We start from the raw sequence: 27,939 nt of genomic DNA on the forward strand, positions 1-27,939 counted from the left end.
TTAAAAACCCAAAAGTGCCGGTGACTATTGAGGGTATTGATCAAATACTCGAAAATTGATTAGTGGTAATGTGGAGCTGTTGGGAAGAAGCAGTAGCGTTAGGAAACGAGGCAAATTGAACATTAAGCGGAAAATTCAAAAAAAAAACGTTCTTGGCATAAGGTAGGGAAGGAAAAATGAGTCATATGTTACTTCTGTACAGAATCTCATAGCACGAATAGAAGTCCCAAACTCGCCCAAAGCGCAACTGCGGTAACATCATCTTTGTACCTATTGCGCATCACGCAAATATAAATCTAGTGAAGTAACAAGCGAAAAACTTTGAGTGTGATATCTGTAAAGGTCAGCAAATCACGGTCTTCCATCCAACAAAAGGATTTAAGAGATAGACAAGCAAAGATTAGAAGTATGAACATCCTCCTTACAGGTGTCGGGTAAACCTTAATATATCATGACCTGTTATCGCTTCTCCAGAAGACAACAATGAAATATAGTAGTTTCCTAGTTCAAAAGTCCTTTAGTAATTTTGTGTAAGGATCTTGTGAGTAAAATAAACACCAAAAGAGGAAAGTTGTTTAGCTCTCATCACCAAATAATATTGTTCTCTCCAAAAATTGAGACGATATTATCTACCATCCGCCCAAAATCACCCGAGATACTGGAGCGGTATGCGTTTTCAACTGTTGGTTCATTGAACATTTACTAAATCAAATCTATCGGACAATTTTTGTCTATCGAACCATACACCAAAAATCCTTTTCCTAGCCTCCAAGCATTGTGGACACAGAAACAGTAGGTAAAAATACATTAACACTTTTACTCACAGTCTTCGTGGGCTACTCTACAGATTTCACGCAAATAATATTGCCTTGAACAGTGTGGAACAGGCATACGCCAGCATCCTTGAATCGACGATTCAGTAACATACTTTTTTCAGTAAAACTAAGCTCATGGCATTTACTTAACAACAAATATCCAGAAAACAAATCCTGAAGCCAAAGTGAGGGGCAACCTTGAAGGTCTGGGTCCATATGCTTCCGCGCTGCCTTCCATCTTTTATACTGTGTGCATATATTCTCTCAGGCTTAAGGGGGCCATTCCAGGGGTCGGATCCGCGGAATCGAATTTTTTTGCATCAATTGTATCTAGATATATTGTAGAATATATTATCAAAGTAATTTTTTGGTATTCGGAGCCGTTCGGAAATTATAGTGTTAAACTCTTACGTGTTTCACATGTCAGATTTATACCGATCGCCATAATAAAGCGCGTATTTATCGGTCCAAATGACGTTCAAATGACTTCGCTAAAAGGACAAGAAATTAAGCCAAGGCTGTACATGTGTTTGTTGAAGTAACCTAAAGTTTATGGATCACACTCTACTTTTTAAATTGCGTTTTTCTAGAAACTGCATATTGGAAGTCTGCTGCCACCATAGCCAAAAATCTATCAAACGAAATTCTTCTTTCTTTCTTTTTCGCAACTTAATCAGAACGTATTTCTACGGTCCGCAAACTAAGGCAATTGCGATTCATTCAGTAGTTTTTTCTTATTCATTCATAATAATAATCGTTGGCGCAACAATCCATATTGGATCACGGCCTTGAAGTATGTTAGAGCATTTCATCCAAGACCGTAACAGTACACTACAGGAGTACAGTACCTTTCAGGAGACAATGTTTTCAGCAGAGATAATTACCCTGATTCGACTCAGGTACTCATTCAAATCACGATACAAATTCCACTGCCACCAGTGAGATTTGAACCGCGACCTTCCGTACGACAACCTTGCGGTCTAACCACTCAGCTATCACTTATTCATTAAAGAAGCCTTAAAAGACACGAAAATTCACAAAAAAAGTTTAACAGGTCACCAAAAATTTAGTTTTTAATATTTTTTAATAATCCTAGACTTGCAGCCTTCGTCTGACAGTGTAGGTAACTTTTCATCTGCTACTCCCATAAAACAACATAGAAAGAACATTAGGTAATTGTATTTCTAGATTTTTGCAAAATAGGGAAGGCGGATCTAGTGCTGTTGACGAATAGAACATCACCTTCAGTCCCGGAGTAGAGACAATTCTTCCGAGATACACAATAAATGTCTTCCCCCATTAAGGAAGATAGGAAGAGAGCGCTGACACGGCGGACTGGAAACCTTTCTCCGCTTTGAACATCTAATTTCTCTGGAATTTTACCTCGATACAACATGTGATATTTAGTACCACTGATAACAGTCATTAGCTTTTTAGAAATGCCTCTCCTGCGTGGGGCATTTAAGATACACTTTTGTTCACCTGTGCCTCTGAAAAACAATAAAGAGCAGGTGAAGTGGAAAACCTAAAGCGGAAGCCAGCTTGATTTCCGTCGATCAAACATTAGCGTCTCAGCTTTGAAGGCCAGTGAAAGGGATGCGCAGTCCCCAAAATCTTCTTCTAAACCGTAGATTATTGCCAGTCAACGAATTATCATAAATAAATAAAACATTTATATACTTCAATTAAACACCATGAGTTATTGATGGTGAAACTAGGAACTTTAGTTCCCAGCATGCCGATTTATTTTCTGCTTACATCTTAGGCAGCAACTGGGTGGTCCACGTTTACATAGTAGGAGGTATGCAATGGAGGGAGAAACAAACAAAACGAGGAAAGAGAAAAAACCATCTGCTTTAATAGTCAAGTTAACATAGAACCACAAACTGAAGGAAAATTAGTGAAAGCTCTCCAGTTTGTTCGGTGCTATAAGGCCGTGGTAGGTAGAACCGGATACTTGCTTTACAACGCGGAACTACTAGGAGCCCACTTCCATATACAACCTAACTTTCATGTATATATGAAGCGTAAATATTATTAAGGGAATGAAAGTTATCTGTGATATTCAAAACTGTCTTTTATTTAACCTTTTCACTTCACGGTTGAAGGGCAGACGAGAAAACTATACTTGCTGATTTAGCGCCATTGACTCCTGGAAAGGTAATCAATCGTTGGAAATTCCTGGTCTCACCAAGAACTTAGGATAACCTAAATGCTAAAAAATGGCTTTTCTTTGGTTGGCTTAGGCCGTTAACGAATAATACTTGGAAATCAATTTCGTCCATGCTACTCCCAGGATTGAGGTGAGGCAGTACCTGATGAGTTGCCTCTACTCCAGATGGAACCGCTAGGTCCCATTTTTGAACAATTGTAGCCAGTTTCGCCCCAACTGGTCAGGTCCGCCATTAAAAGACAAAAACAAAAAACAAAACCTTATTAGGTTTTGTTTTTCACGAAAATCCCTAAAAAAGAAAACAACTGTGAATGACATATTCGAATTGAACAGGCAATTCAAGATAATCAGGCTCTAAATAGGTAGAGCATTCGCTCAAGTCGACTGTCTTCGCGGGATACTTTCAACATGAAGTAGTATTGGACCAGTCGAGAAATGAGAGTGTTTCAATTTCGAATAAAGAATCCTAAGATAGAGCTATTGTCCACTAACAAACAGCTCGTGCTTGTGAAAACTCAACAATTTGAGAAGTTTCGAGAAAAGTGGATATAGCTTAGGGATTATGATTATTGACCGTTCATAACACTATTACGATACCAAAAGCAAATGGAGATAAAATTTCAGGAAATCCTATCATTTCCACTTCGGTGAATTTACGCTCGCAGAGAAATGGAATAAACCTACATTTCTGGTCTATATTCTCGCTACAACAGAGGCAAGAAATTATGTATTTTTAGAAAACGAAATTCATGTCATCGAAAATGAAATCGTGAAAAGTGTATGTGTGTATGCACATATGTGTAGACATGTGTACAACAAAACACATTGGAAAAGGACTAAAGCTAAATGTCAATGTAAAAGGAAGAGAAGTTAATGTCGGGATTTTTTCCTTCCTCCAGGCAAATAGCCTATTCGTTTTCAGCTAACACATCTTTGAGATCATTGAACTAGTCGTCACATTTTTTTAAAGGACCACATTTAGTAGTAATAGACTGATTTTCAGTAGGATAGAAAAATTTCGGATCTAGAATGTACTGCTGCAAAATTGGCACAATGGGATTTTCTCAGTATGAAGGGCCTAAGTTATCTAACCTCTGATATGGTCATGGGTGATATTAAAAAGCTAGCCAAAGGGCGAGATGAAAGGGATGAACGTTTATAGAGATAAGATAGCGATATGCATTCGGTACAACCAGCTTTGGAGTTGACAACGGAGTGGGCTAAATTTTCTGTGCGCAGTTGTAACAATGGTTAGAATTTATCGAGTAAGTCTTTTATCATTTACAAGCAACTGCATACCACTTTGGCGGTCACTTCCTAAGTATGGGAGAGCCCAAGCATCAAGAGGCAAAATCATTCGGGAAATGCAAGCGACGTCCGCCCAACAGAGTCCCTATTAATGAACCCTATGGCTTCCAGCAAGTAGCTTAAAAGAAACAATCCATTTTACTAAAGAAAGCTAACCCAGCGAAAATATCAGCCAAAGTTGGGAATTCCACGAGGGATATGTCCTACACCAGTATTCTCCGAAAAGGGAAAGCGGATACGAAATGGACGCACTAAGGCGATAGTGTGAGTCGTATCCAGTAGATACAGAAAGGCAATCTGATGTTAAAATCAAACGAAGCTAGCGAGAAGTCAACGAATAGTTACTAGGTGCTAGGTGAACAAACAAAGACTTCGATGAGTTTACTTCAGGGAAGGATATCTGCTTTGCACTAAGGGAAAAACTTAATCTTAGCAGAATAGAAAAGAGTACCGCAAAAAAGACGAGGAAGTCATATTGAGGACACAGACCGCTATTATCAGCAGTTAAACTCGACCTGTCATACGAAAAGACGGAAGCGTCATAGTCTGCTTATTGTTGGAATGGTGAAATTCATTTTACCAGTCCGGGCGAGAACGCTGAACAACACAGTCAACCATAAAAACCTGAGTTCGACATAGCCGTAAATCACGCAGAGGATGGCATGTATATTGTGCAGGATCAAGTGAGACAGTGGGTGTCATCGTTGGAATTGTGAGAAGAAAAGAAGAAAACCCAGCGGAGCAGGAAGCATCTTGTTAGCAGCTGGAGTATTCAAGATGCATGAAAACCACAAAATGGATTTCATTATGGATATGGGTATACGCCCAATGAATCCACTTCCACGTTAACTAGAAGTCGAGATGTACATTGAGGAGTATATCTTGACTAATTTCACTAGCTGGATTTCCGCTCCTGACAGAGTTGGCAACGTGTAACTATGTTCATGTTAAGGAAGCACCAATTATGCACACAGAATGGCATTGAAACAGTCACATATTGTGTCCGCAAACTTGCCCATAATTATTTCAGCTAGATGGTTTGCAAATGCTTGTGCAAAGACCTCTGTGTTGTTCGAGAACCATAACGGAAGAGAGAGAACCCCTCCCTAAGGGCGGCCCCTAAGACTGTTGTCTGACATATTGGATGGATGAATTCCATGCTGCTTTGCCGAGCCACCAATCGACACGAGTAAGGCATAATTGAAGGCTCCTTTGACCATGGAAGCTTCTTAGGCGTATCTATTTTCTTACATCGCTTTCTTGATTTCTTGTCGTGAGTTCATGGAATCATGTTTCCGTGGATTTGTCTTCCTGTTAATCAAGTTGCCTAGGGTAAATTGGTCACCTCAGTGTATTTCCTATGTTTGTGATTGTTGCCAAACTGCCGAAGGTAACAGTGGTTCCGCGCTGTACATAATAGTGACAACTATGACCTGGACAGTGAAATTGAAGAATAATTTACAGTTTCATTGAAAGTTACTCGCCAAGCTAATTCAGAATACACTTATATTCACTAGGTATGATCTGAAAGCAAGGAAATTAGGTACCGTATAAATTATAGCAGAACGGCGATTACTCACATTTGAATTGTTGCTCGTACGACAAAATCAGAAAGGTTTTTTGCATCTTATTACTACCGACGATGAAAAGGGGAAAAATTATGATAATCCGAAACGAAAAAATTGTAGGGTAAGCCATATCTTGCAACAATATCGTCAGCAAAGACAAAATTCCAGTCCTTGAATCCCATACTCTACATTTGACCCAATTATCTGGGTTTGTATCTGGTTTACTACCGAAACTCAACAAGCCTATCAGAGGAGATCGATATAGACTGCAATTGACAAGACGGAAGCAGGGATTCATTGAAAAATGACCACAAAACGAACAAAAACACGATAGAGTTATCCTTTAACGTAATAACGCTTTGAGGTCAATCAAAACATAATTAGAAACACTGAAATCGGAATTCCTACCCCATCCGCAACATCCACCAACCTTGACTCTACTTGCCTCCACCGCTGGTGCATGACCTATCTGGCCAACGCTTTCATTCATATAAACAAAGGGAAATTTGGGGTATCACAAGGATAGCGCCAAAGGACCAACCTTTTTCCAGCCTAGCACCCGCAAGATGCCAGAAAAATGGGAAGAGTTATAGGTATTCATAGATAATAGTTTTAATGATTGATGATTAATGATAACCATTTCTGAGATATTAATGTCTATTTCAATGAAAAAAGGTGAGGTTCTAAAGTTGCGCATCTAATATATAGTTGTCATACAACCCTTAAAAGAGGTATAGCGTTTGCTAAAATTCGTTCCAGCTCCATCCAGAATGAATTATATCCGCTGACGGTCTGTCAACTCACCTAGTGAGGTTTGATAGTTTTTTTATAAATTTGCTGCTTGCCGATGGTGAAAAAAAAATGAACTCAATGAACTAAATTCTTCTTTAAATTGTCCTCCGTCTTTTCCTGCTCTTCGTAGCCCTTCATAAACCTTACACAAAAAATCATCTCTGCAATCAGAAAAATTCCGTGGTATCCCTATAGGCCCGCCTAATTGTCATCTGAGATAGGAGAGGCATCAAATCGATCTCTTTGATCGCATCTTTCGAAAAAGTATTTTTAGACTCCACCACGCGGGCGAACCAATACCTTTTTCATTCATTTTTCATTATCTTAAACCAGTTTAGGTTCTAACAAGGCGATTTCGGTCGTAGTAATTCATACCCTTCGCGGGTTTTGAATTGAATATAAACGAGCCAAATGCCACCTGTTGTCGCTTTCGGGCACGCTGCTCCGCAGGGTAGAGGCGCTGAGGCAGCGTCTGATGAGATCGCCTCTGCCCTGCGATCGAAACCACATAGCCAATATTATAAATTTTTAAAAGTACTGGGCGCTTGCCCACAAAAGAGTAGTCCGCGCACTGAATAGCTGAAGTAAGTTGCTTCTCAAATATGTGCAGCCCGCCATCAAGTAGATGGTGGGCTCAGGAAAAGCTGGGCTCCTTGCACATTTCAATAGAACTGAAATTACAGGTAGATGCTAGCGGAGCTGCAAAGTCAATTTTCACCGCTTACTCTACTTCTGGGATAGTTCTTCCCTCGTGATTTACTGTAGTCGATCGGGACGACCATTTTGGCTATCCTTCACTTCTAACTTCATGACAGCAACGAGAATTTACTTGCTATACTGCCATTTATTATAATTTTTATTACTACAGTCGCTTAATGTAAAAGGATATAGAGCAACGGACTTCAAAATAAACACCTACTTCAAAGGATATTAATCAGTAAATTTCACTTCACATCCCTTTTGATAATATTAGGAGAGCAACTGCTTTCAGCTTTCTTTCATACGTAAGCAACGCCGTTCTTAAATTTAGGATACTATTCTGTTCGTTCGTGTTATAGTTTCCGCATCTATAATAAATTTCATGATGATAAGTACAGTGATATAGAATCAAATTACATGTAACAGACAGACAGGCGGGCGCACGAAATCTCAAAGACGATTCGCAAAACAACATGTTTTTGCGGTCGTAATTCTTAAGCAGATATGCCTTCTTGCCGGGAGCATAGATTCCATCAACGTCACGTTCTAATCGATGTTTTTAGATACAGTAACTGGTTGCAGTTCAAAACTTTTAACCCGAAAAAAATTCCAACCCCTATAAAAGGAATTATTTTTGGAAAACCATCATCAAGCCTTCTTCATAAATTATCACTAATCCTCATCCAGTCCTTAATGCAATTATTCCGATTAACACCAAAGAAGGGAATTGTTTTCTTATCTAATCATCATGACTTCTCCCGCATACTTTGGGTTATTTACCGTGAAAACTGTGAACAACCCTTGCGATTTCTTCTGCTTTTCGTTCTTCGGTAGGTTTTCATTGCTTATTTTGCACCACCTTGGAACATAACCCAACCGTGAAGAGTATTAAAGCGCAAACCCACTTAAAGCATTACAAGAATATTCAAGAGGACTCGAGCTCTACAGGTGTAGCGTTCGTTTCGAGGATAGCTTGTGTAAACACAAAGCGAGCACACAGGCTTCAACTGACGTATATCATTCTTAATCCTTGGAAAATAACAACTCCACACATTTACAGCATAATAAATATAATAGAATACTCGAGCGGGACCAACAATGTGTGCTACTTAGTGCAAATCGCGAAGCTCTTTAGCTGGAGTAGTCACGGAAATCCCAAAAGATAGCTATTTTGCTGCCTATTTGGCTTTGATAACTGTCAATTTTCTACCAAGCTGGATTAGAAATAATGGCAAAAATATGGGTAGAACATTTCGTGTATCATTTGGCCAGGATACGAACCTTACATTGTCGAATTTTCACAATTTTAAGTAGACCATGAAACCACGATTCTGATCCTTATCATTTTAATAAAACTGCATTCCAAGTAAATCCAAATCATTAAAGCTCCTCGGAATTCTGGAAAAATTGAGCTCCTTCTGCTTGCTTATTAAGCAGTTTTCGAACAGATTACATAACCACATACATGTGTATGCTTTCACTTCGCTTTCCCCACATACACGTAACAATGGCGAGCACGTCTGCAAGATAAGGAAAATAGTCTCTGGCAAATGCTCTGGTTTTATAAGATTTTGTCCTCCTACTTATCAGAAATTTGTATGTCTAGGACGAGCCCATAATCGCATTCTGGATGTAAACGCTGGAAACAACTGTTGTTTTACGGTTTTTCTAGGTGGCCTGCAGAATTTTGATTGGGGTGGAAAGAATATTCGGTAGAATATGCTTTCAATATACGTTTGACAATATGGAAAATTATAATAAGTTTCAATCCAAAAAACACATTTAGGAATGGACAGACCGCCGACCACAGATCTAGTCGATTTAGATACAGGCCGCAGATTGAACGCAGGGTGCCGTACACAGAGTTAGGACTGCAAAATTGAATATAGTAGTTATAAAACCGTTCGAATTGAGTGTGGAGCGAGGAGCGAAGTAAATTCATCTGTTCTGCGGATTCGTCAGCTTCGATCTCCCACTATTTCTCAAAGGCGAGTGTCGCACTCTATGGCCGGTTGAAAAAACCTTTGCTCTCTTCAGGCACTTCATACTGAATAGAAAACGAAAATCACCAACGGAATGAGTAAAAGTTAACACGCCTAATATAGAACGACAAAAGAACAGACATATTTGGCCACAGATTGTACCTTAGGCGAAAGGCGTACGCGAGTCCGTTTAGTGAAGTTCTAGAATTTCTTGAGAATTGGGAAAACGATTCTAAGGCGACAAAATATTCTGTTCTTTTGGTGAGTCTGCTTCATTCATACTCAAGTTCATGTAAACAACTTAGAAGCTGCTAGCAGTGAGGATTGCAGCATTACAAGGCATGAAGCTGTTTTAGCTCAGTAGGTATTTATCTGAATTTCAGCCACAAAGGAGAGGGAAATACTGAATGAGGACGTGAATATTGCTGCGCCACCAGGTGCGGCGAAGCGAAGAAATTGACTTAACAATTCACATTCAGAAATGTTGTGAGACCACCGTTACTTAGAATTTAGGTTGACTGCTGTAATACGAAATTCTCGGAAAACGCATGCGATAAAGTTCAATGAAATTCTTGACAATAAATGACCTCTCTCTAGGTGACAAAGGATTTCGTTGAAGATAGAAGCTCAATTGAAAACTCTGAATCGCAGACTTTCAGGGTGCTTTTAAGACACGTGTCCTACTACCCAAGACAAACGCGATAAAACAGTTCTGTGGTGCAACCGACAAGTGTCAGAACTCGGGAAATCAACCAGAGAGCTGCTGAGCCATGTGTAAAGATGGATTTCCCAAAACGGAAATGAGGATGGAGATTGATTATATAATACTTCAGAAACTCGCAGCGTGACCATAATTATCTCCAAAGACGTTTGTAACAAGAGTCCTTTTAACCATATTGTGACGAATTATTCATTCAAGACCTGGTAGGAGTCCTATATAGCACCCGCCGAAAACTGCAAGCTATTTTAACAGATTGCAGAGTTGGGCCAATTCAGTTTTTTTTTGAAAATCCATTGTCTGAATAGTGTATTTGGAAGGGAGAGAGTTAGCGGTTTTGACAAACCTTTGTAATGTCTACATGTTCGACATGTTCAGTATTTTATTCGCCTTTTCCAGGGATAATCTTACAAGGGATTGCATTTAATAATATGTAAGACTTCCACTTTTTCTCCCGTTTTAACACCCCCAATGTACTACTCTTAATTTCCTAATTTCCACCCCTACATTAATTTATACCCAACACTTAACATTTAAAATTAATAATTTTCTTTATTTAAATAAAAACCTAACAAATCGTAGTTTTCCCCGAAATCCTAAAATCCATTTCCACTTCAATAAATTGCAATTTGTATTATATTTAATAGCAATTCTATAATATTGCAAGCCGGACATTGCCCGAACAATATGTACGTTAACCCTTCTACTTACACATAAACTTACCCAGCTTACATATTATTGAATGTAAACACAATCGCTGACATTTTTTGACTAGGATAGGTGAATATGTTTGCGCACAGAGTGTTCACCATCATCATCAACGGCGCAACAACCGGTATCTGGTCTAGGCCTGCCTTGATAAGGAACTCCAGACACCCCCATTTTGCGCCCAGGTCCACCAATTCGATATCCCTAAAAGCTCCATCTCAGGCTCAGTCTGCCTAGTATTCTTTTTAGACCATAGATATTGCTCTTATAGACTCTCCAGGCTGCACCATCCTCATTCATACGGATTAAGTGACCCGTCCACCGTAAACTGTTAAGCCGGATATTATCCACAACCAGACGGTCGCGGTATCGCTCATAGATTTCGTCGTTATGTATACTACGGAAAAGTCCATCCTCATGTAGAGGGCCAAAAATTCTTCGGAGGATTCTTCTCTCTCCGAGATCTCCGACTAATACAAGAGAACTGGCAAGATCATTGTCTTGTACAGTAAGAGCGTTGACCCTAAGGTGAGACGTTTCGTGCAAAATAGTTTTTGGAAGCTGAAATATACTCTGTTGGCTGCCAACAACCGTGTGCGGATTTCATCATCACAATTGATATCGGTTGTGATTTTCGACTCTAGATAAAAGGGTGCACAATGAGTCATCTCCTTGTCTTATATTGTCGTTGATTTGTAGCGTTACATAGCGGCCGCTGCACTAATCGGTCGTCAGGTAAAAACACCTAAATATGCACTCATCAAAGAAGCAGCTCAAACTTCGATAACGAAATAACATGATGAGCTCAGTGGCCTGCTTTGAATTAAATAGTGTAGATTTCACGGGGAAAGAGAAGAACTAGTCTCAGTCAAGCGACTACCAACCATTACGAAGTGAAAAGAACGTGTAATCAAACCAAGAATACCATTCACAACGCGGTCTAAGCGATACTTGGGGTCAATGAGCCTAGTAAACATTTCTTTAATGGAGAAGTTTGGCTTTGAAAAGACGACGGCCAGATAAAATCCTGTGAGAATAAATGCCACTATCGTGAGTTTCTCGTCGATGCAACTTTGGTTTATTGGAAAATTCGTATGAATCTGCTCGATTCGACTGTTACCCACACCACGAGGACTCGTAACCGTATTAACTGCTTTCGTGATATCTTTCAAATTGCAAAAAAAAAATTGTCAAGAACTCTAAAACTATTAATACAATACTTGCTGAGCCGTTGACTTGAGGAAAGTAGAAACAAGTACTGTCATTATTAATGGCACAAAAACCGGTATCCGGCGTAGAACTCCAAACATCCCGGTATTGTACCGAGGTCAACCAATTTAAAATGCTAAATAGTAGCCTGGTGTCCTAACCCGCGCCATCGTTTCATCTCAAATAGAATCTTCCACGTCTTCTTTTTTCAACCATAGATATTACCCCTATATATTTTCAGTAAGTCATCATTGTCACTCATGCGAATTAGATTATGCTTAAAATGTGCGGTAGCGAATCAAAACCTGGCAAAGAGGGATTATCTTTCCCGTACATAAAAAGGGATATATCCCGCAGTGTGCCAATTATAGAACACAACATTACACAACAGAGCATCATCGCCCCATACCAAAAAGGCTTTACTCCAGGCAAATCACCAACGGATTAGATTTTCCCTCTTTTCCACCCAATTCATACGAACCTACTTCGTTGTGGTATTGACAAATTGATATGTGATGATGACGTCATGCAGGTTGTAGAGTGCACGAAATTCACAAAAAATTGTAAAGTTTTACCCCCTATAACTTTGGTAATAATGGCCACCATACGAGTGCCAGCGGAGGCAGCGCAGATGTTATTAGCTGCCTGAAGGGTTCGGATTGGATGGGTTGTCTGCCGTTGAAGGGAGCAAACTTCACTAAAAAGGTGTTTTAAATGCCTCATGTTTGGGCACTCCGCGAAGGCATGCACCAGCAGCATTGATCGGTCCGATCGATGCAGAAGGTGTTAGGAGAAAGGCCATATTGCCACAGAGTGCAATAGGGACCCCAAATGCCTATTGTGCGAAGTAAAAGAGGGACAGGATAACCGGCACATTGCCGGAAGAGGCAAATGTCCGGAATTTAGGAAGGCGCTCACTGCAATGAGAAAATGAGGTTTATTCAAATAAACCTCAATCATTGCAGGGTCGCTCAGGATTTACTTGAGTAGACCACGTTCGAATCTAAGATGGAAGTTGCCATCATAAGTGAACCGTATAGAAACCGTCACGGTGGCGTATGGGTCACAGACTCGACTGGTGGAGCGGCGATATGGACCTGTGGTCGACAGGCCATACAATGTACTGCAAGTCAGGCAGCCAGTGGCTTTGTGTGGGCGAAAATAAGTGGTGTATATGTATACAGCTGCTACGTCCCACCAAGTTTGACACTGCCTGAATTCGAGCAAATGCTTGATAATCTTGTTCTCGACGCAAGGGGACGAAGTCCAAAGGTGATTGCTGGTGATTTCAATGCTTGGGCCCTAGAGTGGGGTAGCAGAGAATCAAATGCTAAGGGGCGCAGTCTATTAGAGGCTTTTGCGCAGATGGACATGGTTTTGGCTAACAAAGGTGCTGTAAACACCTTCCAGAAAGGGGGATCAGGCTCGGTTGTAGACCTGACCTTTATCAGCCCTTCCCTGGCGCGTGGTATGTCTTGGTGCGTCAGCGAACGCTACACCCACAGCGATCACCAGGAAATCTTCTTTGAGACATATGTCGAGCCACAGGGCAAAGAGCTATCATGCCCGAAACCGAAAAAGGTTTCAGGCTGGGCTGCAAAATCTTTGGATGAACAGACCTTCATACAGGTGTGGTTAGATCAACCTGATAAAGCAGGCGCCTCTACGAAAAGAGCCGTCCATCTGGCTCAATGCATCGCCAAAGCATGTGACGCGTCTATGCCTAGGAGGTGCTCATTCCCCAGTGGAAGACCAAACTACTGGTGGAATGATGAACTGACCGGTCTTCGATCAGCCTGCCACCGAGCCGGAAGAGCGGCTCAGAGGGCGGTAGGTAGAGTCGATCAGGGGCACAAAGAATGCGTCTATAAGGCAGCCCGCAAAACCCTCAAGCTCGCCATCCAGCGAAGCAAGACAAAATGCTTTAAGGAGCTCTGCTCAGAAGCGGACATAAACCCGTGGGGGAGTGCTTATAGAATAGTGATGGGACGACTCAGAGGCCGCTCCTCTCCGCAGATCACGTGTTCCACCCTCTTACTGAAAATCATCCAGGGGTTATTCCCCCAGCAAGAGGAGAGCACCGACATATTCCAACCACAACTGAATGTGACGGCAATTCCTCCAATCACCAGAGACGAACTGCTGGAGATCTGCGGCAGAATAGGAGACAATAAAGCGCCGGGCCTGGACGGAGTACCGAATAAGGCCCTTAAGCTTGCCGTGAAATCCAGGCCGGACATGTTCGCTGAGCTGTTCGAAGCGTGCATGTCCGAAGGAATATTTCCGGCGGCTTCGAAGCGACAGAAGTTGGTACTTCTGCCTAAGCCTGGTAACCATCGTCATACCGACCCATATGTCTTTTGGACACGGGGGGGAAAATGTTAGAGCGGGTAATCTATAATAGATTACTCCCGGTTGTTGAGGGCCAAGGCGGCCTTTCAGAGCGACAATATGGGTTCCGAAAAGCCAGATCAACCATTGATGCCATCAAATTGGTTACAGGCTTGGCCAAAGATGCAATTCACGGAAAGGGTAGTACCAGCAAATATTGCGTGGTAGTAACCCTGGATGTGAAAAATGCATTCAATTCGGCCAATTGGAATCTAATACGCAAATCCCTAGCGAAGGTTGGTATTCCCGCCTATCTCGCTGCTATCGTCGATAGTTACTTAACTGAAAGGAGGCTCTGGTATGACACTGATGACGGACCCCAGGAGTATGTTGTTTCCGCGGGTGTCCCACAGGGCTCCGTATTGGGCCCACTACTGTGGAACATCATGTACAACGATGTACTTAATCTTCCCCTTCCGGAGGAAGCCACAGTGGTGGGTTACGCTGACGACATAGCACTGGTTGTTGTCGCAAAGTATCTTGAAGATGCTGAGTTATACTCAAGTGAGGCAATCAGTGTTGTCAAACGCTGGTTGGAGAGCGCTGGTTTGACGCTTGCGGAGGAAAAAAACAGAAGCGGTCTTCATCACCAAGCGCCGGAAGAGAAATTACGCCTGTGTTAGAATCGGCAATCATATCATCACTTCCAAGTCGACCATCAAATACTTGGGGGTGGTGATAGACAGGAAGCTCAGCTATAAGCAACACGTACAGTATGTTTGTAATAAATCATCCAAAGCTAGTATGGCCCTGGCGAGGATGATGCCGAATGTGGGAGGGCCGCGGCATACCTCTAGGTTGCTTATAGCCATGGTGGTGACCTCAATCATGCTCTATGCGACCCCAGTTTGGAGCGAGGCATTGCGGATGTCAGTTAACGCTAGCAAACTGAATGCAGTCTACAGGAGGACAGCTCTGAGGGTATGCTCTGCCTTCAGGACTGTCTCAGATGATGCAGCATTCGTCATCTCTGGAATGATGCCGATTGACATCTTGGCAGATGAGATGGCGAATATATCCCCTGCGAAGCCAATCTCTTCCTTATCGCAGACGAAGAACGCTGAGAGGGAGAGATCCATAAATAGATGGCAAGAGCGGTGGGAATGCTCCGGAAAGGGTCGGTAGACTCACAGGCTCATTCCTGCCAAGGAGTGGTTGGAGAGACGACGATTAATTATAATCTCACCCAGTTTCTCACGGGGCATGGAGGATATCTCCAATACCTTCACAGGTTTAAATTGGAGACCTCACCTGACTGTCCAAATTGCGATGGTGTCCCAGAGGACCCAGAGCATGTATTCTTCCACTGTCCGAGATTTGTGGAAGAAAGGAGGAATCTAGAGGAGACTCTAGGAGAGGCGCTGGTACCAGAAAATCTGGTGCCGAAAATGCTAGCACATTAAGAGAATTAGGATGCGGTCAACTCCATGGTCGCATCTATTCAAGATAAATTGCGAAAGGCAATGGAAGAAATGGGATTAAGCTAGAGTGAGCTGACTCCGCCCCGTGATGTAATACCTTATGGTGATTCCGCGGGACAGGGAGGGAGTCGGGGGTGGTTTTAGTGGGTAAAAATCCCACACGCTGGTGTGTCCAGACCAGTGTCTTTTGAAGATTTCCACCTCCTCAAAAAAAAAAACAGACAGACAGACGGACAGACAGACATCGAATCGATTCTAATAAGGTTTTGTTTCACACAAAACCTTAAAAATGAAAGAATGTAGCTTTGAGCCCGTTGATAATTTCTTCTATCTAGGATCGAAAATAGCAACCGATAATAGCTACGACGATGAAGTTCGCGCACGGTTGTTAGCAGCCAATAAAACAAAAACAAGTCGGGAAACCTGGACGCTTCAGGTATGAAAAGTTGGTACACGTAGCACGTAATATAATACATGCATATATTATATGAAAATATCCACTTTCAAGTGATACTGACATTCAAACTCTTGAATTTGCCAAAAAGCGTCAAATTTGACCTATTATAACTTTGTTAGTACTGGTGCGATTTCCACCAAATTTGGCAGGATCATGCTCTATATTATGGCCTACACTCCTTTGTGGTACCCCACATGACTATATTTGATGAAAAAAAGATTGGCACCCCCTTTTGCATGTATGAGGACCCACCTTAAATTCAATGTAAAATTATGCAACTCACTGTATGCGTGAGTGTTCACAGTCCCCACTTTTCCACCAAATTTGGTGTCAACCGCTACAACCGTCTCCGAGCAAAATGCATGTGACAGACAGACAGAAAATGGATTTTAATAAGGTTTTGTTTTGCACGAAACCTGAAAAAAGTGCATTGCTTGTTCTTTGGACGTCCGAAGTTGTCATTAATCATCACTTTTGCCCTGAGACACCCTGTTTATATGCTCATCCTCCAGAAGGAAATGGAGATACACAGGGTTGTGTATCGGTAAATGAAACTTTAGTTTCCTAACCACCATCCAAAATCTAAAAGAATACCAAAATATAGTCCTTCAATTATAGAACGTTTTCCAGACTTTCTCGAAGCTTACTTGGAAACTAAAACATCCCCTTCAGGCACATTTTAATTAATTTTGTGTCATAAATTGTTGGTATCCGAAACACATTTAACCACAAACTGCTCTGCATATTTCATATCCAATATTTAACTGAGAGCATTGGTTGGGCATGGATGCTTTTGATTGAGATAAATGCTTTCATCTTGCGCCTTTGACAAGTTAAGGATGTCGGGCAATGTCATCTTTCGATTAATTACTACCCTCAGCACTAATCAGTGTAATTTTACTCCTTTGAATATTCAATGAAGATAATTTCGTCCTTCGCCCAAGAAACGTTCCACGAAGGTTTCTCCTCGTTGGCGGACAGTGTAGGAAACTGGAATAACTTGGTAATGAACTGAAGTACTCCTTGTGTTGGTTTAAAAATAACCATTTATATGCAAATTCTTTAGTTGGCAATAGAAAGAAAGCAGACCCTAGAGGGGGAGATGTTATCACAGGATCTTTTAGGTAAACGACCCGTTATAAAGATGTTGTTTAAAAGGAAGGTTTCGCCCTTTGCCATTCAACCTAAATATAATTAGCATCCATTGGAAAATAGTCACAGCCAGTAAATGGGCTGAATTTCCCACATTCGTTTGGAAGTAAATTTTTTTTAATGGAATTTTGGGGTTCATCTAAATTGTAATTACTGCAAACGTAATTAAGTAGACTTTCTAACTAAAACTAAGAAGTCCAATAAAATGATAAGTTGCCTCGACAGTTTTTAATCAACTGAAAAGTATTAGTCATTGCCGAGAAAATTTATCTATCTTATGATGAAATTTGTGACTGCTTAGCCGAAAGATATGTACATTTATTGTGTATCGTTTCCTAATTACACACTTAAGTCGACTTTCCAAATCCCAAGGAAATCTGACCGATATTTCAAACGTCTTTAGAGACGATTCAAGCTGAAATTAAGATAGATTATTGCGGAATCCTTTTCCCCAGAATACAACCCACAAAGTTTCAACCTGTCCTTATGCGGTTGTTTTCATACGCGTTGCCACAATTTTCACAGAATCCCTTGTTCCTCGTGCAAATCCCGAAAATTTCATTGCCTATAATACATTTCTTTGGATCCGAACGCATTACGCATCTAAGCCCCGCATTTCCTCATAGAGAGGAAAGAAAGTCGTAATCGCAATTCATCCCCGAAGAACGGCTCAACGAAGAACTTTCTCCGTCTCCATATGGATTAGACTTTCCGACTTTTCCTCAAGTGGTAATCCTTGTGATATTGCTGTTATAAGAGGGATGGAAAAATATTTAATGCCTTCAAGAGGCTTTCATATTTTGTATAGTTGCACATGTGCGCGATGAACAGTATCACAAGTCACACATAAATTAGACCGGAATCATCCCGGTGCTAGGTTTGTTGAATATGGAGGCATCCTTTAGGGTTGAATGGAAGACGATGTTCAAAACGTTAAGTAATTGGTGCTCATTTTTGAAAAGAAAAGGAGTTGCCGAGCCTAAAATTTGAAGTCAAAATTCTTTCCTTGATATATTAATTCAGTTGGGGGGAAATCGTGTTTACAATTTTTTTTAAACTATATTAGTTAGATACTATAGGGAAAAATATAAGGCGTCTGATAAATTCGCGCTTATTTACTTCAATGTGTCGGCGGTACGTAGCCCCAAAATGGTTGGGTCACCATTTAGCTTTGACCTCGCCCTTCCCCTTTGGCACTACATTTTCCCATTAATCACATAGCAATATTGTCATTTTCTCCCAGTTTGGTCTGCATCGGTTATCTTATGGTTTGATTTTAGTGATGCCAGTTTATTGTGATATTAGTTTATAATGATTAATAAAAGTAAAATGGTGGTTTTATCAACTTCAGAAAAACTTGAGGAAAAAAGTGTTAGTTGGTAAACTGAGACAGCGAACGAGCTTACAGTGTAAGATAGCAGATCTATAGCTAGACGTTTCTCATGCATCTGGAGGCCGCTAATTATCAAGCCAAAGTGTTCCCTGCTTGTCGTAAAACGTGACTGAAGAGGATAGAAATTTGTGGGTTCGCAAAACGGAAATTTTCAAACTTTACTGCTACCCAAACGTCAACAAGACCTCGGATAGAAACTGATTGCACGGCTATCGAAAACGGACCATGATTGGTTTCTAAAATTTGCGCACGGTCCTCGAAAACGATGGCGAGGCTCCTCAGAATGCTAGCTTTGCCCAACTTGAGCAGGAGTTCCAGCGATATAAGCTGGACATTCTGGTCCTAAGCGAAATGAGATGGTGGGACTCTGGAAAGTACTCCTTTCCCTTTCCCGGCAACATGTTTTTGTATAGTGTGAAGTTACTCATAGGAAGTATCTTTCTCCTCTATATAGGAAATCTCCATTGTGATGGTTCTCAAGCTGGAACGCATCAAGATTCTGTTAGGTATCGGCTCGCGCTCATGAGATCACGTCTTGTAATAGCTTGCAGTCACCGCCTTATGTCGGAATTGCGTATGTTATCTCCAAGCTCTACTGGATACAAATAATCAGTGCGAGGGCGAGAGAGGTATTCTCCAGAATCATACCGTCTTTCTCAGTTAGACCCGAAATGTGCAGCCTAGATCACCGGAATTTTCGCTCAAGTCAGAGAAAGACTGTATTCTTGCGGTTATCATTGTTGAGCGAGCGGATATTTCAGAAGCGAGTCTAAGCCATTTTTGATAGCCAAACTAGCCAAGTAGTTGCAGCTTATATTTACAGCAAGAGACATGCGGTTGTTTCTAAACCAGATTGCCAGCTGACCTCTCTTAACTGGAAGAAGCCATCATTCAATCCTGTGAGTGAGTAAAATTGGTTCAGAGACAGTTTGATGAATAGAAGTTGAATGCAATGCGTGGTAAGGTGATTTATCCCTATCAGCCGTTTGTCGATCTCTGTCTGATATAGATCTAAAAGCCTTATATTATAGATTTTTCTGCTGGAGCAATTTTCCGTACCCTCCTGCGGAAAACTTATTATAAAAGAGTGGATGGAGAACGACTAGAGTAGTATGTGTCCAGGATTAAGTTGATGCGGACTTAGGACCCCATCATTCTCAAAACGAATAGTATGTGTAGTTTTGTGTTAGAGAAGTTGGACTGGTGCAATGAATGGGTATGCATTTGAGGACATCTTCAACCATGGCACGTAAGTATGGTTGATGTCCTTTGCTCCTTCCAGGGAGACCAACCATATATAACTTTATATGAAAGGTGGTGCTTCAAAACGTTCAATACAAATCAGATCAGATCAGATATGATCCATGAGAAGCACTCGTTAACTCCGCTTCCGACATTAGTTGGACCTTGAAGGTTTAACTCGCTGTTATATACAATAAGTCCAAATTTCTGCCAGTTGATAAATTCGTCACTCTGTATATTTCAGATATTGAGAGGAAATATGTGGGGAAAACGGTCAGAACTAGCTTGTCGAATAAAAGAAACCTTAGGTTTTAAACCTCAATCTTTAAAGATTTGCATAAATAACTTTCAAACATTCATTGAGAAGCATAACTCCTCCATGCTATTAACATAGTATGCTGGTCTCAAGCCCAGGTAAAGGAGGAGGGTTTGAGGCAACGTACTCTGTACTATCCTCAGTAAAACAAAAATAAAATGCTGAGATCAGCGAAAGAGATAAATGGAGAATAGTTCGAGTTATTCCACTCTCTTGGTGACAGGTCCCGCGACAGGCCGACCAAGAAAATACATACAATGTCGTTACAAACATGATGATCGGATTGAGCCACAAGCCTCAGAGAAATGCTAAGGCGTCCACCTCAGTCGAGGCGGCAGGACGGGCCTCCGTCCTGTCGAGAAATGGGCCTTCTGGCAGCTTCTCGATGGAAAGACTAATCACGTGCCTGCTGACGACTATATTATTATTGCCGGCGACCTTAATGGTCATGTGGGTGAAAAGCCAGACGGTAACAGGTGCCATGAAGGACTGGGGTTCGGAGCGCGCAATGAGGGTGGCGAGCGTATAATCGATTTTGCGGACACCGATGATCTTGTATTTATGGTTTATCAAACGAATTTTCCATCTTACTACATTTTATAGTGGAAACAGTAAAACGCAAATCGACTGTATTCTCATAAGACGCCAACATTTTACCACCGTCACTGATTGCAAAGTCGTTCCATGAGACCATCCCACCTCAACAACGGCCGTTGATTGCCGTCCTGCGAATTAAGCCACCGATAAAGCATCGTGAGGAACGCACTGGCTCGCGGGGTGAGAAGAAAGAAGAAACGATCTCACTCATACGATTGCCGACCATTACGAATGGGGCAGAATCGTGGAACCAAATGAAAGACACAATCCACAAAGCGGCCTCAGCAACCCTCGGGGTCACCAAGGCAGGTAAGCAATAAGTCAACTGAGATACTTGGCTTTGGAATGATGATTTTGAAATGAAGGTCCATGAAAAGAAACGCCTCCACCACTAATTTCTCGACGATAAAACGCCTGCTAATTGGCAAATATATAAGAATGCCAACCGGGAAGCAAAGAAAGCGATCGCTGTCACCGGAGCGAGGCAGAAAAAAGAATGAAATCGAGGAAAGTCACAGGACCTGACGACATCGCATCTGAGCTCTGGAAAGCGAGGAGGTGGAACCCACCACTGTGGCTCAGTGAATTCTTTAATTGGGTTATTCAGGAAGGAAGAATACCATCTGACTGGCAAGAAAGTACCACTGTTCTAATATGGAAAAAGAAAGGTAGCCCAGCAGAATGTTCAAATTACCGTCCGATCCGGTTACTTTCACATACCATGAAGATTTTTGAATGCATTTTTCACAACCGTATTCGCGAAATCGTTGAAATAATCATGAATCAAGCCGGATTTGTCAAAAACTGCGGAACTACTGACGCAATACACGCTGCGCGGTCACTCATGGAGAAACACCGTGAGAAGCATCGCCCTCTTTACATTGCCTTTCTGGATCTAGAGAAAGCGTTTGACCGTGTGCCACACGAACTCATCTGGTATGCTATACGACAACAATTCAATTGCTCTACCATGATCCAAAAAGTAAAGTTCAAAGTGTGGCGGGTGTATCAAAACCGCTTCGTGTCTCTGTTGGTGTTCATCAAGGAAGCACCCTCTCATCACTCCTCTTTGTTCTTCTTATGGATACCGTCACACGGGATATCCAAAGTCCAGTGCCCAACACACTGCTTTATGCAGATGATGTTTTCTTAGCATCTGATAGCAAAAATGATCTCGAGCAACTTGTCCAAAAATGGAATGATCGCATCACGCAACACGGTCTCAGATGAAAACTGAATTTTTGACGACCGATCCCCATGAAACAGGCACAATCACTGTCAGCGGCAGTGATCTGCCCAGAACTGAGCGATTTAAATACCTCGGGTCAACGCTATCAGCCAATGGAGAACTGCGTTATGAAATTGCTTCACGCATTAACGCAACCTGGATGAAGTGGCGTTTCACAACTATAAAAGACAATGAACGGTGCCTTGCGGTAATGAAGACGAAGATATTACGTTGGACTAGTGGCGTGATCACATCCGAAATGAGGATATCCGCGATCATTATGGGGTTGCACCGATCGTAGAAAAGTTGCGAGAAAGGCGTCTTCTATGGTATGGTCACGCAATTCGTGCAAACGAGAATTCACTTGCCAAGATTGGTTTGAACATCGAAGTTGATCATAACCGACCAAAAGGCAGTCCTAAACAACGGTGGCTTGATACGCCGGCTGAGGATTTAAAAGCCTCGAGATTGCGCCCAGATCAGGCATTCGATAAAGCCAAATGGCGAAACCGATCACGACGAGCCGACCCCACTTGTGAACGGGACAAAGGCTGAAGAAAAAGAAAAGAAAATCCATTGAGAAACATAAAGACCTTGTGTTCGTCTTGTATGAGAAACTTTCTGAACACTCATACATATCTATGTTACAACACTGTAATTTTTTCGAGGCCTGTTTCACTTTTAGGGGCAGTTATTTTGAGCCCCCACTCCCTTGAATTTCACCCAATATAAGAAATAATCATTTTCTATTCTGTGGAAAAAAGTTTTGCCCCCTCCTTTCACATATATGGAGAGCCCCTCCCCGCTATACACAACACACAATGGTCCAACTCCTTGCACATGTAGAGGTTTGCAGACCACCTATTCACACACACACATAGACGGACAAACAGACAGACAGACTGATGGGCAGCCGGACAGACAGTCATTGAACCGATTTCAATTAGATTTGATTTCGTACAGAGCCTTAGAAATTGATATCGGCATCTCATAAGCAGCCTCTAATTGAAGAATACCCCAGGCATGGCTCCCTTTCATTATTTCAGTTCAATTTCTGTGCTGCTGTAAACCAGAGGATTATGATGCACGATCACGCTATTGTTGGCCACTTAGGAAAAACTCCAGTTTTCTGTTTAGGAGCAAGGGTACCATCGAATTGGGAGAGAAAATTCGCTTGAAACGTTCACTCAATGCGAATTTAAACAAGTCGGAAAACCAGAAGCTGGACACTTCAGGTATAAAAGGTTTTGTGTATTTTCTCAATTATAATTATATAATATAATATAATTATGTGTATATATATCAATTATAACATTGTTAGTAACAGTGCGATTTCCACCAAACTTGGTAGGAGGCCTATATTATAGCATAGGTTGCTGTAAAATTTTGTGGTGCTATAATGAACTTGAGGGCGTTCTACAGCCAATTACTGAAAATTATAGTAATATACTATTATTAACTTTTTTTGAAAAACAAAGCTCGAATTGTAGGCACTTCAAATACGATTACACATTTCCGTTTCTGAATTTATGCAAAAGTTGTGGTTGGCGTGCGCACTTTCCAGCGGTCGGAATAAAAAGAAAGAGGAAATACAACGCGCCGGCCTCGTACCAGGCGGCAGTTCAGTGCGTCGCCAAGGTGTTCTCACGGCCGGCAATGCAGTCGGTGGTTCTTGCTTCCGCTGTGCCGCCACAATGTATCTTTATTTGCATAACGTCCACCGTCGGACTGGTTACCTCTACTGCAAGCGCCGATTGCACCCATAGAAGCCAAATCTATAACATTTCCAACACTTCGCACGAACAATCTTTTGTAGAAGAGCGATTTTTCTTAAGATTTTGACTACTCCACTTTCACTTTAAGATTTTATACCGCATATATGTGAAAGAGGCGTGTAAAACTTTTTTTACCGAGTGGGTTATCAAATGCCAGGTCTCAGTTAGTACTTTCCGAAGCTGATATTAGTTTTGACATTGACTGCAAAAGGGAAGATTCCGGGGGTCTGAAAGGGATCAGTTATTTCAATGACCCGTTCTCAGAAACTACCTGATCCAAATATCTGAAAAAAATATGGTGGTCCATGCACTCTCAAAATACTCCCCATACCGATGCCGGCTTAAATAAAGTTAAGAATAGTATACTATAATATCATATTCATTATAAACACATTATTGGGAAAATGACTAGGAGCCCCCTTTGGTTTATTCTGGAATCATTAACTTTTGCAGGAATATGGATTATACGCGAGCGCAATGCTGACCACATTGCCTCCTAGTGTACCGTTACGGTCTTGAATGAAGTGCTCTAACACACTTCAAGGCCCTGATCCAATATGGATTGTTGCGCCAACGATTATTATTATTATGGATTATACTATAGAGCATAATACTGCCAACTTTGGTGGCAATCATACTAATCCTACAAAGTTGTCAGTTTTGTGGAAATTTGGTGCATTCTAAGACTCTGGAAGTCAGTACCATACTAAAATGAATGGTCTGACGAACTAAATGCATAAATGTTATGAACTAGGTCCTAATGGGAGGAAAGGTGCTTATGTAGTTAATACACAAAATCTTCCATACCTGAAGCGTTCAGTTTCTGGTTTCCCGAATTGTTTCCTAGTAGATATGCTCTTCTCAGAAAACAACCTCTTTTGCCCCAATAAACGGAAGCTACCTTAGTAAACCAATCCATAACATACATATTTAATTTGATCTCAATGATAGCATCCGTTCGCTATTTTTATAGATATCTGCCCTTGAGTAATAAAAGCTGATTCTCCTGTTCCGTCCAAAAATGATCACCAATTATCTTAAAAGTAAACTGCGCATGCCAATTGGACATAATTCCTCTCCAAAATTGCTGTTGGTTAAAAGTTTTGCGATATCAAAGCATAACTATTCGAAAGCATATAACTACTGCTACTCTTTTGCCTTTATCCACTTAATGTGCGGCACTGCTTACTTTCATAAAATAAGTTCATGCGGTAAACGAAGGATCCATTCTCAGAAACTATGTAACGGAAAAATCAGAAAAAATAATTGTAGTCCATGCCCATGGTATCTACACTCTCTGTCGCGATGTCTACTCAAATATAGTTTATGATGGTATATTATTATATGTTGAAAATTTTTTGCGAACTCTCCAGATGCCAGATTCATAAATTCAGTAATATAATATGTGTTCTAATATGAAGCACCATACCGGCAAATTTGATGGAAATTCAACTATTATTAACAAAGTTATAGTAGGTCAAAATTGCCTCGTTCGCGCCAAATTACCACTTTGTAATAGATAAGTAGTACTACATCGAATTCAATATCGAATATACTCAAAGTATATACACTATAAGCTACATATGAATGGAACAACCCGAATATTCTTACATAAAAAAACAACAGAATCTTTCATAACTGAAGCGCTGAACTTCCGATTTCTGACTTGTTTTAGTGCCTTCTCAATCTGGTGCCTTTCTTTTGAATATTATGTGTACGGGATTCCTCTCGACTCAACTTTAACTTCAAATTCATGTCATTTCCTCCAACTTTGAAAGAACTGCAAATGCATTATAGGCAGGCTCTGATCTCCACGAACCTGGTTGCAGCCTGATATCTTTAAGAAATTTAAATCTACAAAAATGCAGGGAAAACTTCCCAAGCATCAAAACTGGGGCAAGGATTTTGATAATTTCCTTAGGGAGGATTGAAGAGGTATGTCAGACGGACCGGAAGTAACAAATTGGAAATACTTTAACTAGAACAAACGAAATATGTAGCGAGTCTGTTCGGATTTCTTTTGTTTAGTGGGGGAACAAATCGGAAATGAATGATTTCCGCATGATAACGAAACAAGGAGGGGAGGAATAAATTATTGCTGAATTAGTGTGTTTAATGAATTGTCATATTAAGTCCGTTCAGGAAACGAAACAGCGAAATTTAAATTTATTGTATCTTTTCTAAAGTAGAAGAACAGTTGATCTGACAACTAACCGGAACAGGAATTGTAGAATACAGTACAAGGAGTTATATGTATGTATATAATAACATTTTGGCTTCGTTAATTAAACTTCAGCAAAATTGCTTACCCCAGTTGTTAAGGATTTTAACTAAGTAGATAAAATGGGACACTAGCTGCCTTGTAATGACTTATTTATTGCGACATGTTTACTATAACTGGTTAATATTTGAGATATCTTTGAATAGACAACTAAATTTAATAGTTGGAAAATGGGTTGATTTATTTAAGGTGTTGTAAACAATTCCCTATAGGGAAAAATCAACCAGTTACTGGAATACTTACCAGATCCCGCATTTAGCACTTTAGAAGAGTACTACAAAGACCACTTCCAATCCGATTATTGGAGTGGATCAAGAAGATATTCACCGCTGTGATGTATGTACTTCCCTCCAAATTTTAAGCAGCCCTGTCCAACGTGCTAAGAATTTTTCAAGACTCTTTAGAACAGTTGCTCTGCCGCAAGAAATTTAAATGATAAGTGAAAATTTAAACTAATCACTCCTAATAGAATAGAGATAGAGATAATTTCTTCTAGACAACCCACTGTCCCAGTGGTGATTGATACTAGCATTAATAAAAATGTGATAACGATAACGAGATAACGAGAGGGTCGTACCATTAACTATATAAGATTATTCGCTTGTCATTATGTAACTTGCAAAGGCACTTATAACAAGAAGAAAGATAGGAAACTAACCAACTAGCCAAAATTTTTCAAGTACGTAACCGCTCATTTACAAATCAGTACTCCCTTGATAAGCAAGGGTGAAGTGCGCTGTACTGATGTGTAGTGTACTAACGCATCTTCACGCATTTCCACTTCAATCCGTGTATAAAAGCATACATTTATGTACTTCAAGTAAATACCATTGGTACTAATATACATACATGTCTATTGGACACTAGCCGCGAAACTGAATTAGCACATAACCTACGTATACATGATGAAATAAAAAGGGGGTACTTCGGTTAAATTTCTAAAATGTGGTAATATACTATTATTATCTTTATTTGAGGAGATATCCGAGTTAGACGCATTTTAAGACCTACATTTCACCATTGAGAATTTTTTAAGATTTTTCAGGTGCATGGGTTCCCCTGTCCTCTATTTTCCAACCCAATATCAGTTTCGACTAGTAATCGAGCGCACATCACCCTCCTCACACTCAACACAAAATGTAAAGGGATTCACACATCACCTTTTTTCACCAAATTTCGTCAAAATTCGTTCAGTAGTTTACGAGCAAATCTGGTGTGACAGACAGACAAGCATACATTTTAATAAGCCACTTTTCCCACCGGCTACTGAACAGTCCATCAGGTCAAAGCTTCACCAGGATGCAAGCGTTTATAAAATTCTTCTGTTTTGCAGAGATGCCACAATAAGGAAAACTAAACGTCGTTTCTAGAAATTACGCGATCGGAAAATATTTCATGCAAAAGAGGGATTATTTGATTACTTGTATGGCACGTTGCGCGCCTACTACTACTTGAAGAGACAACTCATCAGACGCAGTCTCACCTCTCTCGCACCCTTGTCGTGTTTTTGCGATTGTATAAAGGAGCGTTTTCCACCTGTTGCCACTTTCAGTCACGTTGCTCCCAGGGCAGAGGTATATTTTTATAAAAGTTATGGCAGTATAGTTGAAGGAGAAACCTCACAAAACCCATCAACTGCGATTGCCTTTTTATAAATGAATGTTTGTATCTATCTACAAAAATATAGGTTTAAATTTCTGAAAAATAAACAAAT

At 40.8% G+C, this 27,939-nt stretch overlaps 1 protein-coding gene across 2 annotated transcripts in view; it reads right to left on the reverse strand.

Moving 5' to 3' along the window:
- LOC119648949 (gonadotropin-releasing hormone receptor) overlaps positions 1–27,939 on the reverse strand; it is a 572,447-nt gene that overhangs the window by 305,496 nt on the left and 239,012 nt on the right. The window lies entirely within an intron of this gene.

Source organism: Hermetia illucens, chromosome 2, assembly GCF_905115235.1.
Source record: "Hermetia illucens chromosome 2, iHerIll2.2.curated.20191125, whole genome shotgun sequence".
Lineage (NCBI taxonomy): Eukaryota > Metazoa > Arthropoda > Insecta > Diptera > Stratiomyidae > Hermetia > Hermetia illucens.